At 44.4% G+C, this 15,956-nt stretch overlaps 1 pseudogene; it reads right to left on the reverse strand.

Moving 5' to 3' along the window:
• Positions 1-8,830: 8,830 nt before the first annotated feature.
• LOC126459515 (5S ribosomal RNA) lies at positions 8,831-8,948 on the reverse strand (annotated as a pseudogene).
• Between the last annotated feature and the right edge of the window lie 7,008 nt (positions 8,949-15,956).

The raw sequence follows: 15,956 nt of genomic DNA on the forward strand, positions 1-15,956 counted from the left end.
GTTAATATACAACACGTCTTCGCTGGGTCAGTCAGTTGCTACAGTTGACAATTAGGAGAATTTCATCGCAGCGAGGGAAGCAGTCGTCAGCCTAAAGACTAGGCGCCATGAGAAAGAACGAAAAATTGCTCATTCGGAACAATAACAAAGCTGAACAAGCAAGCCAGCACCTCTTGAAAAAGGAGTTGTGAAATCTTACAGTTGCTCCAGTACTTCTGAAGGAGCTGGTTTAACGAGCTGCTATGAGGCTATGACTTCTGTCGAGGAAGTCCGCCCTGGTAGCAGAGTGGTCAGCGTGACAGACTGTCAATCCTAAGGGCCCGGGTTCGGTTCCCGGCTGGGTCGGAAATTTTCTCCGCTCAGGGACTGGGTGTTGTGTTGTCCTAATCATCATAATTTCATCCCCATTGATGCGCAGGTCGCCGAAGTGGCGTCAAATCGAAAGACCTGCACCAGGCGAACGGTCTACCCGATGGGAGGCCCTAGCCACACGACATTTCCATTTCCATTCTGTCGAGGAAGTGCTTACATTTGAGAAACACTAACTAACCGGCTCTCATATATATTGAAAGGGTACAGTACCGCCCGACATTGAAAATAGGTACAAAATACTTCATTATTTCAGAACAACACATTTTTCTTGGTAAAATTACTCAATTTCAATTAATACAGCGAAGCCGGATACCAGTGTGGGAAAGAATGACAATTTATTTATTTAATTGATCACATGTGCACTCCCACAAAGTAAATCCCTACATCCAGTTTGGTGAGATCTGTGAAATGAATGCATGTATGGTCGTCTGCTAACCGCAGATAGTGAATGTGAATATATGATCTTCTTTGAGTCGATCCTTTGGCCACCTTTGGTGGAACCAAAGTGATGAAACTTACCGGAGCTTTGAGTGCCTGAAATGTGGCTGACCAATACGGTAGCAAGGTGCTCCCCCACTTCAGCAGAAGTGCGAGAGGACCTGGAGAACGGCCATGTTTCAGCACTCTGCCGCTGGATCTTGTGCTGTTAAGACCTGTCTTGGCTCTGAGCACTATGGGACTCAACTGCTGAGGTCATTAGTCCCCTAGAACTTAGAACTAGTTAAACCTAACTAACCTAAGGACATCACAAACATCCATGCCCGAGGCAGGATTCGAACCTGCGACCGTAGCGGTCTTGCGGTTCCAGACTGCAGCGCCTTTAACCGCACGGCCACTTCGGCCGGCTTAAGACCTGTCTTAGTTGCGCTCCGTAAAGACAAAAGAGTGGAGACATGGTATGCATGTGGAATATTTAAGAGTAGTTTGAAATAATAATTTCTCTATTTCAGGAACTTTTGTGGGGAGAATTAAATGTCAGGCTGGTAATATTAATGGGATCGTAGTAATTTTCGGAAGTGACCAATGGTCACAATGAAACCACGTGTAGCAATAAGTTGAAATACTTCCGTGTGCTTAAGTTAAGCTGAATTACTAACGTGTGTACTATAAGTTGAAATATTTAAGAAATAGCGTGTGCAGGACTTGAAATTAGAGGCGAGTACTTCCACGTGGTGAGTACTGTGTGAGTCTCAATCTGTGTATGAGACAAAGGATAAAGAGAAGTACTCGTCCGTGGTATCAGTTGAGGACTCGTGTGTATGATGAATAGGTTCTTAATATTACTTTGCGTGATATGATTCCGTGTGACGCTAGATTCAAACTCTGAGAGAGAAGCAAGGTGAGTCGGCCGTTTATCCAGCAACGCCACTTGGCTTGCATTGCACAGGAAGACGTGCATATATCTCCAGAGTTCATAGTAGGAAAGTAGAATTACAAAGTGGGGCAGTGTCGTGTGAAACTGGGATAAATACTAATTGAAGTGGGAAAGCTGAAAGTGATAGTGTTGTGACTATTTAGTGTATTGTATTCCATGTTGTAGTGTGATGTTTGACACGTAATTTGGGTCTGTGTGGTTTGCATGGGAGAGTAGCAAGGTAATTTCAAAAGACTAGTGGGTTACGCTTGTTCCTTCTGTACCACTCGATCTGGAGGAAAGCTTCTAAGTCTAAGTCTAAGTGTGAGATATAATAAAAGATCCACCAACCTATCCAGAAAGTGCACTGTAGCGTTAAATAATTACGAGACCATAATGTAGAGTTTCACCAATGTTAAGCCATGCCCACTGGGTGGAATTTCTCATGTGTTGTTGTTGTAGGTTATAGAATTTGTGTGTTTAGGTTATAGAATTTATCGGAATAAATAAGATAGTGATAAGAAAAAGATTGGTGGACTTTTCCTCCGAACTGCATGTTGTCATGATGTCCAGAATTTATAATGTGTGCGCCATTCATATTCAGTGCGGCGGCCACTTGTTGATAAAAGCCGTTAAATAAAAGACAAAAAGAAAATGTGGTATTGCCAGTGCGTAGTGAACAGTCAGAGTTCTGTAAATCACTGATAGTCAGATATGCGTTTCCGTTGCGTATTATTCATACAGGAGGATAATTTGTAACTTAATTGTGAGTACGAGAGTTCATGTTACTCGATAAATGAGAATGAATCCACTCGCTTGGCAGACCACTCATCTTGCAGGCCTGACTGCTTGATGCCACAGTAAGAGCAAGGCATGTGGGTGCCTCTCAATATATATATATATATCCTCTCAGACCGTCATTCTCAGATGTTCGTTATATCCAGTAGAACCCGGGCATGTATGGTACGCCATGCAAGGCAGTCTATACCATCACACGAAAACAAGATGGAGACCATTTACCTCGTATGATGACACACTCATCCACCCTCCACAGACTTTTCCGCCAGTAGCTCCAGGTTCCCGCCTCAGCTGAAGTCTGCAAACGGTCAACTTGGTGCCACCATTCCACCGGGCAACGTACTGGGTGTTTACGTTCCGTTGTAAGCCTTCTCCCTTATGGGCTGTGAATCTGAACGTGGGCTGGCTTGCTGCCCAGCTACACTGTAGCTGTCATGATAGCTGTGCGGTCCTACATTGTTACTGACCATCAACCTGGGTGGCGCACGTCATCATCTTTGTTCATCTCAGGTTCCAGTTTAAATACCATCTATCCCAACATGTTTGTGCTGCTGTCACGAAGGGGGCTTAGCCACGAGTAGCTGACTTTGTCGTCCTTCACCATCCATACAGCGCTTGTTTCAACCTCACTGACACCAGCAGATGCTAAAAATTTCACATATTACCTGCCGGGTTTTCAGAACACTAACGGTGGAATACTTTGCACCTGTGGAAACCTGTGACACCAAGGCTTGTAACTGACAGGAAGAGAAGACTGTTTTAACAAAGGATGTTTTACTGATTAATCGCCATACGACTCCGTTTCCTACTCCCTACATACCCCATGTCCAGGCGAGGAGATTTGCTATCAGCCAATCTACCTGCTTTTTTAGTGGTCGCGTCCTGACCCCCACATTTTATTATCAGAAGTGGTCGCTGCAACTACGGAATGTGCAAACTGGGGATGAAAATCTGGTTTCTGACACCTCTAGACTTTGGTGTCAGGTTTTCAACGCCCACGGCTGGTACAGGGTGACCCAAAAAGGATGGTCACATTTTAAATAACTATAACTCCATCAGTTTTACAAATTAATTTTATTCAATTACGTAACTAAATGCTCCCAGGCACCCAATTACAAGAACTAACCACAAAAAATCATGTACGGAAAATGACTTCCGGAAGATGGTGTCCTTCCTCGGTGATGCATTCCACAAGTCTTTCCTCGAAATTTTCCATCACTTTCACTACTGTTTCTTCTTGAATTGCCATAATTTCCGCACTGATTGCCTCCTTCAGATCAATTAAGTTTCGGGGCTTCTGTACGTAGACTTTTGACTTTAGGTATCCCCATAGAAAAAAATCACAGGCTGAGAGGTCAGGTGATCTCGCGGGCCAGTGGACATCTCCAAAACGCGAGATGATGTGGTGGGGGAACATCCGCCTTAAAACACACATGGAGTCATTGGCTGTGTGGGCCGTGGCCCCGTCCTGTTGAAACCAAATTCGATCTCGATTTACATGTAACTCTCGCAGTTTCGGCACCAAAAAGCTACGTAGCATGTTAACGTAACGTTTCGAGTTCACTGTGACTGTAGCGTTGTTCTCCTCAAAAAAATAAGGACCAACAATCCCCAATCTTGAAATTCCACACCAGACTGTTACCTTAGCACTATGAAGAGGCTTTTGGTGCAATTCTCTGGGATTATCTGCTGCCCAATACGGCAGTTTTGTTTATTGACATAGCCGTCTAAATGGAAATGGGCTTCATCTGACATAAGAAGCACAACATCATTATTAGAGTACAAAATGTCAAGCATTGATTCACAAAATCGTCTTCGCTGCTCAAAATCACGATCATACAGCTTTTGCGTGATCATAATTTTGTATGGGTGAAACTGTAAATCACGGCTTAAAATACGCTGCAACGAACTACGGCTGAGGCCTAAAGTTTGAGCACGACGCCTAGTGGAACGACGCGGGCTTTGCAGCACTGACGCTATACCATCATCAATGTTCTGTGGAGTAACTGCCGTACGTGTACGCCCTGTAGATTTACCACTTTTGACAGACCCTGTTGTCCGGAATGCAGTCACCCAACGTGATATGGATCTGCGATCTGGAATGGGTCCATCACGCGCTACACCAAAACGTTGTCGAAACAATCGTTGCACAGTAATAAACGATTCATCATTTCTGAAAAACTGTTCCACAGCAAAAACACGATGCTCGACCGTCCACTGCGCCATCTCGTGGCAAACTGGGTGTAATGGCCGACTTGCAGACGGCCGGCAGTGGTCCCCCCTCCTCACCTTTCAATGGTACTACGCAGTTCAAATCCGACCATCCTTTTTGGGCCACCCAGTATTTGTCGAGAGGTCGCTCCAACTGAGAGGTCATCTCCAACTCTGGTTTGCAGCTTCGACAGTTCGAGTTTTTTTTTTTTAACTGATATTTTTCAGACCCTCGTCTGTTCCCGTGCATGAACATAGTAGGGAGAATTTAATGCCATAGGACTCTGTGGATTTTTGAAAGCAGAAGGACTTTTGAATTTGGCTCTATTAAAGCGCAACACTGCAATACACGGCAAGTAAGAGGCAAGCAGTGCAGTCTGTCAGGCCACGAGTGCCTTGTACAGGTGTCTGTGACATGCAGTGCACATCAGAACTGTGGGTAAAAGGTACACCGATGTTCACAGTCAAGATGGCAATAGTTCATTATAAGAAGTGATAAAATTTCTTGTTGTTATGTTTGGGTGCCGGTAGTGGCTATAAATAATTTTTGTACATTGTTTTTAATTTATTTTCTTGGTAGGCAAAGTTTTCTTAAAAAGAGAGATGACTCAGGAAGTGATTGATTCTTTCATGAAACTTCTCAGTTCAGTAACGGTAATACTTCTTTGCGAAATCAAGTAGATATTTTGTCAACCGATAACAAGCGTATGCCGCACGAGCTAACGGAAGTAAAGGAAACAGTAGCTTCATCCACTGTCGTCACACCTTCATTGGGTTCAAATGCAACTAGTCTGATTACATCAATCTGGGAAAGATTTCGGAGTATGGATCAGTGTGCATGCATTCTTTAGAAGCTGCCATGGGTTTGGGTGGCTGTACAGATAAAGTGACCAAATTACGCTTAGTGGCAAGGGTGAAAACGAGTGAAACTAAAATTAGGAACTAAATAATGCGGGTACATTTGAGGAGACTAAGAAAAGGTCTTGTTCAACGCTACCACAAGCAGAATAGTATCATATTCTTTCGGGGGCTGCACGATGGAGCATCCGAAAAATGGAATGGTGGTAATGTTACTGGATATGATTAGGAAAATAAATGTCAGTAGTGAGTCCAACATGGTGGGTAGTAAGAAACAGCTTACTCCACATTATAGGGTAAACAAAGTGAGAGACAATAATGTGGCACCACCAGGTTCAACGCTGCTCAGTTTTCGCATTGCAGTGAAGTATTTTCGAGAAGATATGGAAATGTTGCTCAATGTAGGTGTGGATTATTGCTCAAGCCTCGGGTTGGATTTCTTAAATAAACAACAGACAGAGTCCTCGTGATGACTGGGTGTTGTGTGATGTCCTTAGGTTAGTTAGGTTTAAGTAGTTCTAAGTTCTAGGTGACTGATGACCATAGATGTTAAGTCCCATAGTCCTCAGAGCCATTTGAACCATTTTAACCAACAGACAAAAGCAGAACTTTCGCAGCACACCATCGAACTCAGTGGCACATTGCTTCTAGTGGGAGAAAACGCTGGAAATGACATAATGTGGCAAAGTTCTCCTGAAATGAGTATACATCCAAATAAAGTTGGTACACAATCATCAAGGTTCATTTCACGTGACAGAGTGCCGTAATGGATAGGGAAACTAATGTGGATGAATGTGAGTACCGACCTTCCAAGTAATATTTAGAGTAGAGCCATTGGAAGACAAGAATTGGGTAGCTGAATTTTCTTATATGTGTGGGCATATCACGCATGCAGGAGGTGAATGGAGAATATATGGTTCTGATTAGAGTGCATATTTTTTGACATTGGTGAGGTGGTTTTGGCAAAAGGGTTATTAAACGCTAATTTGGACATTCAGTATGACAGTGATTTGAAAATGTTGATTGTGTACCCCTGCCATAAACAAACCGTCAATACGTCTGCATTACGCACGAAAGTACAGTTTTGAAGAGAGAAGATAGCGACTCAGAAACTATTGATAAATTTCACGGAATTGTCCAACCATAGTGTCGGCGACATACCGATAGTGGACAAAACTCTGCTTATAGAAATCTGCTATACTTTGCCTCCTCTACACGGATTTGCCGCTGTCAGCTGACATTCATCCACTTGCTCCAGTGTGCCGACCAAACCACCTTCCTTGCCCTCCATTCAAACACTGAAGCATCTCAAGGAGCCCGCCATATACACTTCAATGTCCCTTTCTCCTGGTGTAACCTCTGGAACCTTAAATCAACCGTCTGAGAACCCAGGATCACAGGACGAACTTCTTGTCACTTTCGTGCCACTCCACCATCCGTAAGAGTCACAACCATCTCACTGACACGTTAAATTGCCTTGAACTAACAGTTAACACCAAACTGTTATTTTCCTCCATCTACTAACCACACGTCAAAAGTTCCACGACACACTAACATTATTAAAGCTGTTATCCACCATATACGTAAATTACAGCCTTCCACAATCCTCTTCAACTACAAAGGCCGTACCTTTCCCATCCTCACCTTTGTCTTCGTAGTATGGATCTCGGTACCCTCAAAATTTTGCCACTCCCTGCAAGTACTCGAACGCCGTGCACTTTGCCTAACCCTCCATAGCCACCTCCCCTCCTGGTACATGTATTCTTCACTATCTGATAAAAGTTCCCCTTTCTCCGTTAATTTCTCAAAAATCTACTACATCCTAAAAACATGACTATCGTAAGTCAAATGTCTACAGACTTTTCTACCACTGCAGCTCTACGCACACATCACACCATTCCTCCATCTCTACATCCTCAATATCTTGTGAAAAGGCAACTTCAACTGGGTCTCCCTTTTCCCGATCTAGAAAGTCACGCGTCACATCTGCCCATTCTACCAACTATAGCGCAAATCTCGTTACTCTTTCCCGCTCAGGCGTCAGTTTTATACGTCCTGCTTTTATCCCTCCCCCCCCCCCCCACACACACACACACTCACAGATATAGCAGCCACCTTACCTCTATTGCCCATCCATCCCTCTGTCTTCCTTCCCTCCTATCTACGTAGCATCTACTTGGAGCTGATCACGGAGGACTTGCCGTGTCATGAACGTCGTGACCGTGAATGTCGTATCATGAGAAACATCGTCACCATCACCGGCGTAGCATGAGCCACATGATCACCGTCTGAGTGTTAGAGAAAAATCATAAAAAGGGATATTTTAACCTTAAAAAACACTATTTGTATATATTTTAGTGCTACAATCACAGAATTTTATATATCAGAAATGTATTAAGTTATTTAAGGAATAATGCATTCATGCAGCAATGAACTATATTCTATTTCTACTAACAAGTTACGAACATAAGTGTATTTCTCATGTGAAGCTAAAATTAATGTATTCCATGTATTAAGTGCTTAATCAGTATTTAATCTGTATAATCTGTGTAAACATACATTAGCACAAACCATTTCAGATGAGAATACCTCGAGGTTGTACCGAGAGCTTCTCATTTGAAATAGGTAGAAATAGGCCATTATTAACCAACATGCTACTTAGACTGTATTACATATCCAAATACAGCATATCACTTCCCTCTGCATACTACAAATTATTTACTCCACGCACATTGTGTTAGCTTTTTTTTCTTTTTCTTTGACATTTGCATTATATAAATTACATTGTCATCAACTAAGTACTGACAAATTATATGGAACGATTTTAACAATTGTTAAGCATTTAATTCGCTGTAACCTCAGAGAAATCCTTACATATTATGTTCTTTGTATTATTAAAAAAAAGACATTAACAACTGTGTACCAATAAAATTGTAACAATGAGAAGTCTTAGCTGTTAGACTCAGAAGCATCCGATCCACCTTACATTTCAAGGCGGTGGGTTACTCTATAGTGTTAATGAAATAAATAAATCTCTCCTCCCGCACAGGCCATGATGGTCCAAAGGTTCCGACCGGACGCCGTGTCATCCTCAGCCCACAGGCGTCACTGGATATGGAGGGGCATGTGGTCAGCACACCGCTCTCCCGGCTGTATCTCAGTTTCCGAGACTGGAGCCGCTACTTCTCAATCAAGTAGCTCCTCAGTTTGCCTCACAAGGGCTGACTGCACCCCGCGTGCCAACAGCGCTCGGAAGACCGGATGGTCACCCATCCAAGTGCTAGCCCAACCCGACAGCGCTTAACTTCGGTGATCTGACGAGAACCGGTGTTACCACTGCGGCAAGGCCGTTGACACAAAAATAAATAAATATATTTTAACTCGTTTTACAGAACAGCGGTAGCATGGTTGATGCAGTCCAAACCCCCCTCCCCCCTCCACCCATGAGGTGGAATGAAGTGGAGAATGAAAGATAAAATCAGCTTAATTGTTCACTGCCTTGGGGAAGCCGCTGCAGATAAGCCTAAACGGCTTTGTAGTCTTTTAGAATTTTAAGAATTTAATTAGATGTTGTGTTTGTACACCCAGAGTGATATTAACAAGATTCTGATGATGTGTTGTTGCACAGTCTCTGCCATCAAGCGTTGCGACACGTGTAGCACGGATTATTTACTGTAGCAGTCAAAAACGTCACGCTCTCAATGCATCCAACGACGTAAGCATAGAAATCCGTTCTTGTTTCCCAACAACACAACTGGTTAGTGAGCATAAGGGATAAGTGTCTTCAATGGCCTCCGCAGATAGCGTATTTGAATATCATTGAGCCATTACTGTCTGTATTCTGAAAAGACTTCAAAGTTCACAATACTCTTCTAGCACTTGAAAACGATTGCGAATAGTAGATTTTCTAGTAACAATCCCACTGACTTATCAATATTTGTACAAGATGTGTCCTAAAAGTTCTGTGGCTGGATCACAAAACAAAGAAATGAGAAGAGAAAAACAAAACATATTAATTAACATTAAAGTACGCGTAATCTCCATGCTGCGGAGCGGATCCACAGGAAATGATGCTGCTTGTCCCCATGTGCCTCTTTAAAGTTTTCCTTCTGCTCTGTGCCAATGTTTTTTAATCACGTCATCGAAACTCCTCACTTCCACTTCGATGACGAATCATACAAAGACGTACGACAACACAGAAACTTCTGCTCACTGAATTACTACTCTGTAAGTTCTCTGTGTCTTAACACATTTTGTTTCACGCAAATTTTTAGCGTTTTCAGAAAGAATCTTTCCTTCTGAAACGGAATGTGTGCCGTTTTGAAGCATCCTGACAAATTAAAAGCGTGTATTTGACCGGGACTCGAAACATGTTCCTTATCTTTCGCGAGCAGTGCTCTTACCGACTGAACTATGAGGACACGATTCACGCCCATCCCCCATCCCCACTTACAGCTCCACTTCTGCCAATACCTTTCTCATACCTTCCGGACTTTCCGGAAGTTGTGCTGCCTATACTGCGGGAATAGAACTCCTGTAAGAACAGATGGCTTTATCACAAAACAGGAGATTATTTGTAGCACTAATCTTTTGCTCTATAGTGGAACGTGCGGTATTTTGGAACTTCCTAGCAGACTGAAACTGTCTGCCAGACTTGGAATTGAATCCAGAATCTTACCTTTCGCAAGAAATTCACTTACCGACTGTGCAGTGCAGAAATGACTCACGACCCGCCCTAAGGATTCACCTCTGCTGCTACTACCCATCTCGCACCTTCCAAACTGCACAGATATTTTCCTGCGTACAGAGAGCGCTTATCAGTCTTGGAGTAAAGTGGCAAGGAATGTTTAGCAGCTTTCAAACGATATCTTACTTATAATTCTTATGAATCTGTCGATCTTGATTGTTTGCTGCACGCTATTGTTTACGCAATGATTTGGGCATCTGTAACCTTCGGAGTCCCTTTCAGGCGTCGATTCTACACGAGTACAAAGTTTTAGAGATAAATGTTTTTGATAGCTGCTCGAACAAACATCTCATTATTTTAAAATCTTATTTATTCCATTTTAAACGAAACAGGTGGGCCCAGTCCCTCGTTAACACTAACTCTAAATACTTGCACCAAGTTGTATGCTCAACATATTCACCACTAATCACGATTTTTCTCTTTATTATACGCATCACCGACCAACAACCTTATCAATTCCCTTCCGCCCGACCAACGGCACGACAACTGAAAATGTCAGCGAGGACGAAGATACCATTAGCATTACGTCCTCAAATATTGGCGTCTAAATACAGCCAAGGCACAATAACCACTCAAAAATATTAACAAACACCAAAGGCTATCGAACTACACGCCATGCCGGACAGTATCGACAACGCGAGGAAACACACACTCGCTGCTCTGACCCAACCGACCGACTGCCTAATCCAGCACGCAGACAGCATTCATAACTGCTCAGCGGAAATCACAGAAGCTATACACAGTAAACACACGTAAACACTTGCACCAAGAACTCCGACAGTCATAAAATCAATCACTGTGGAACCACAAGGAGAAATCACAAGTCGGCACACACACAGACTTTCCATAAGCGGCCGTCGACCAAATACACGTCATGCGATGAGGCGACCGACCGAACGACCAACCAAGGTCGTCCCCACTCAAGTTATGTGTGTCGGTAACAGTTGGCCGAATCATGGCTGTCCGGAGCTCACTGTAGCTCCATCCCGACTCCCTTGATGTTCGTTCGGAACTCGGAGACACGGCGATCCGGGCACACTGGCTCGGACCCAACCATGCGGAGGGAACACTTGCCCATTGGCCACCCGACATCTCTGCCCAAGGAAGGAACCGGCCCACGTCCGGCAAGATGACCAACTGACGAGGCCCAGAAACGGTCAAAAGACCAAATACAAGTTGCCCGACGAGACGACCAACCGAACGACCAACCGACAGTCATTCCCACTCCAGTCTCCCGTCGGACAGTACGTGTATGCCGCCAGCGCTCGGCGAGCACTGGCTGTCCGCAAGTCACTGGCGCTCCGTCTCGACTGAATTCCCTCAGAGGACGACCCCGAAATACTAGCGGTCGCTCCAGAGAGAGTACGACAGTGCACTCATGGATAAGCGCTGCTGCTCCCACTCACGGGCAAGGAAACCCGCAGCTTAGTGACGCCAGTAAATCGAATAAGAAACGAGGCGGCAGTACCGTAAAGACAAGATGACAAGCAATAAACGGCATGAACACGAGCCGCTCACGGATCACATATTTTTCATATTTTCATTCACTGATGTCCTAGAGGATAATATTCCAAGGTAACTCCTCAGCTCACTGCAGAAGATGAAGTACAGGGTGATTCAAAAAGAATACCACAACTTTAAAAATGTGTATTTAATGAAATAAACATAATATAACCTTCTGTTATACATCATTACAAAGAGTATTTAAAAAGGTTTTTTTTCACCCAAAAACAAGTTCAGAGATGTTCAATATGGCCCCCTCCAGACACTCGAGCAATATCAACCCGATACTCCAACTCGTTCCACACTCTCTGTAACATATCAGGCGTAACAGTTTGGATAGCTGCTGTTATTTCTCGTTTCAAATCATCAATGGCGGCTGGGAGAGGTGGCCGAAACACCATATCCTTAACATACCCCCATAAGAAAAAATCGCAGGGGGTAAGATCAGGGCTTCTTGGAGGCCAGTGATGAAGTGCTCTGTCACGGGCTGCCTGGCGGCCGATCCATCGCCTCGGGTTGTTGACGTTCAGGTAGTTACGGACAGATACAGGGTGTTTCAAAAATGACCGGTATATTTGAAACGGCAATAAAAACTAAACGAGCAGCGATAGAAATACACCGTTTGTTGCAATATACTTGGGACAACAGTACATTTTCAGGCAGACAAACTTTCGAAATTACAGTAGTTACAATTTTCAACAACAGATGGCGCTGCGGTCTGGGAAACTCTATAGTACGATATTTTCCACATATCCACCATGCGTAGCAATAATATGGCGTAGTCTCTGAATGAAATTACCCGAAACCTTTGACAACGTGTCTGGCGGAATGGTTTCACATGCAGATGAGATGTACTGCTTCAGCTGTTCAATTGTTTCTGGATTCTGGCGGTACACCTGGTCTTTCAAGTGCCCCCACAGAAAGAAGTCACAGGGGTTCATGTCTGGCGAATAGGGAGGCCAATCCACGCCGCCTCCTGTATGTTTCGGATAGCCTAAAGCAATCACACGATCATCGAAATATTCATTCAGGAAATTAAAGACGTCGGCCGTGCGATGTGGCCGGGCACCATCTTGCATAAACCATGAGGTGTTCGCAGTGTCGTCTAAGGCAGTTTGTACCGCCACAAATTCACGAAGAATGTTCACATAGCGTGATGCAGTAATCGTTTCGGATCTGAAAAATGGGCCAATGATTCCTTTGGAAGAAATGGCGGCCCAGACCAGTACTTTTTGAGGATGCAGGGACGATGGGACTGCAACATGGGGCTTTTCGGTTCCCCATATGCGCCAGTTCTGTTTATTGACGAAGCCGTCCAGGTAAAAATAAGCTTCGTCAGTAAACCAAATGCTGCCCACATGCATATCGCCGTCATCAATTCTGTGCACTATATCGTTAGCGAATGTCTCTCGTGCAGCAATGGTAGCGGCGCTGAGGGGTTGCCGCGTTTGAATTTTGTATGGACAGAGGTGTAAACTCTGGCGCATGAGGCGATACGTGGACGTTGGCGTCATTTGGACCGCAGCTGCAACACGGCGAACGGAAACCCAAGGCCGCTGTTGGATCACCTGCTGCACTAGCTGCGCGTTGCCCTCTGTGGTTGCCGTACGCGGTCGCCCTACCTTTCCAGCACGTTCATCCGTCACGTTCCCAGTCCGCTGAAATGTTTCAAAAAGATCCTTTATTGTATCGCTTTTCGGTCCTTTGGTTACATTAAACCTCCGTTGAATACTTCGTCTTGTTGCAACAACACTGTGTTCTAGGCGGTGGAATTCCAACACCAGAAAAATCCTCTGTTCTAAGGAATAAACCATGTTGTCTACAGCACACTTGCACGTTGTGAACAGCACACGCTTACAGCAGAAAGACGACGTGCAGAATGGCGCACCCACAGACTGCGTTGTCTTCTATATCTTTCACATCACTTGCAGCGCCATCTGTTGTTGAAAATTGTAACTACTGTAATTTCGAAAGTTTGTCCGCCTGAAAACGTACTGTTGTCCCAAGCATATTGCAACAAACGGTGTATTTCTATCGCTGCTCGATTAGTTTTTATTGCCGTTTCAAATATACTGGTCATTTTCGAAACACCCTGTAAGTGCCAATGTAGTGGCGCTCCATCCTGCTGAAATATGAATTGTTGTGCTTCTTGTTCGAGCTGAGGGAACAGCCAATTCTCTAACATCTCCAGATACTGTAGTCCAGTTACAGTAGCACCTTCGAAGAAAAAGGGACCAAAAACTTTATTGGCTGAAATGGCACAGAAAACGTTCACCTTAGGCGAGTCACGTTCATACTGAGTTGTTTCCCGCGGATTCTCAGTGCCCCATATACAGACATTGTGACGGTTGACTTTCCCGTTAGTGTGGAAAGTTGCTTCATCACTAAAAACAATCTTTGAAACGAAAGATTCATCTGTTTCCATTTCAGCAAGGATAAAATCACAGAAATCGATTCTTTTAATCTTATCAGCTGCACAGACAGTGCTTGAACCAATTTCAGACGATAAGGTTTCATAACTAACCTTTTTCGTAGGACTCTCCATACAGTTGATTGTGGAATTTGCAGCTCTCTGCTAGCTCTGCGAGTCGATTTTCCAGGGCTGCGAACAAATGCTTGCTGGATGCGTGCTGCATTTTCATCACTCGTTCTCGGCCGTCCAAAACTTTTCCCTTTGCACAAACACCCATTCTCTGTAAACTGTTTATACCAACGTTTAATACACCACCTATCAGGAGGTTTAACACCATACTTCGTTCGAAATGCACGCTGAACTACTGTCGTCGATTCACTTCTGCCGTACTCGATAAGCGAACAAATGTACGACTAAATGAAACTTTATAGCCCCCTTAATTCGCCGACAGATAGTGCTTAGCTCTGCCTTTTGTCGTTGCAGAGTTTTAAATTCCTAAAGTTGTGGTATTCTTTTTGAATCACCCTGTATTTACATTCACAGTGTCTATTCGTGTTAATGTGAGCTCTGTTGGGCTTAAATCCGAAGAGTTTACTGGCCAGGCGAATACGGTAAGTTTATCCCGGTTTCTTCGAACCTCGCACGTACACTGTGCACTGTGTGACACGTTGCGGTGTTCTGCTCGTAGATCTAATCGTGCCGAGGAAAAAGCAAACAGCATACAGCGGGAGGACATTGTTCCCAAGGATGGATGCTTACTTATTTTGATCCACTGTGCCTTCCAGGAAGACGAGGTCGCCCAGAGAGTGCCGCGAAAACTTTCTACAGATCAAAAGGCTCCCTCCTGGTTGCAGTGTGTTTGCTTTCAGACGTTTCACGCCATATACGCCAAGAAAATGGCTCTGAGCACTATGGGACTTAACATCTTAGGTCATCAGTCCCCTAGAACTTAGAACTACTTAAACCTAGCTAACCTAAGGACATCACACACATCCATGCCCGAGGCAGGATTCGAACCTGCGACCGTAGCGGTCGCTTGGTTCCAGACTGTAGCGCCTAGAACCGCTCGGCCACCATATACGTCAATGACCATCAGTAGGACGCAGCATAAAACGTCACTCACATAAACGGCCACCCGTCGCCACTCACTAGACGTCCAGTTACGGTAATGGCTTGCCAAATTCCAGCAATCGTCGGTGTTTAACAGCTCTCAGGCTAGTATGGAATCTTATATGGAGCAACGTTCGCTGAACGGTGGTTGAGGAGACACTGTGGTAGCCCCTTGGTTTGCATAGTTGCTCAACAGCTGCACGTTTCTTCACCGTCGGTGCCGGTTTTGGATAGCGCCATTTTGCCATACACGATGTACTTTAACCAGGGCGGCACCCGAACCGTTTACAAACTTGGCCCTTTAAGATAAGCTTCCACCCTTGTTCCGAAAGCTTATGATTATTCCCTTTCAGTCGGCAAATAAATCGCTTCGTTTCCGCATTACGACAAGGACTGCACCGTTTACCGCGTCCCCCCTCCACGCTAATGCTGACACTTACTGTCTGTGAATCATTATCGGATTAAACGATACAGTGACGGAGTGTTCACCTGTCGAAACACAGGCTGTTGTCGAATACGCTACTCGGCTCCATTCTCATACGTTATTTGAACATTCGATACGCTGGAAGAAGCCCAAGTTTGTTTCTGTA

The sequence above is a fragment of the Schistocerca serialis genome, chromosome 2, assembly GCF_023864345.2.
Source record: "Schistocerca serialis cubense isolate TAMUIC-IGC-003099 chromosome 2, iqSchSeri2.2, whole genome shotgun sequence".
Lineage (NCBI taxonomy): Eukaryota > Metazoa > Arthropoda > Insecta > Orthoptera > Acrididae > Schistocerca > Schistocerca serialis.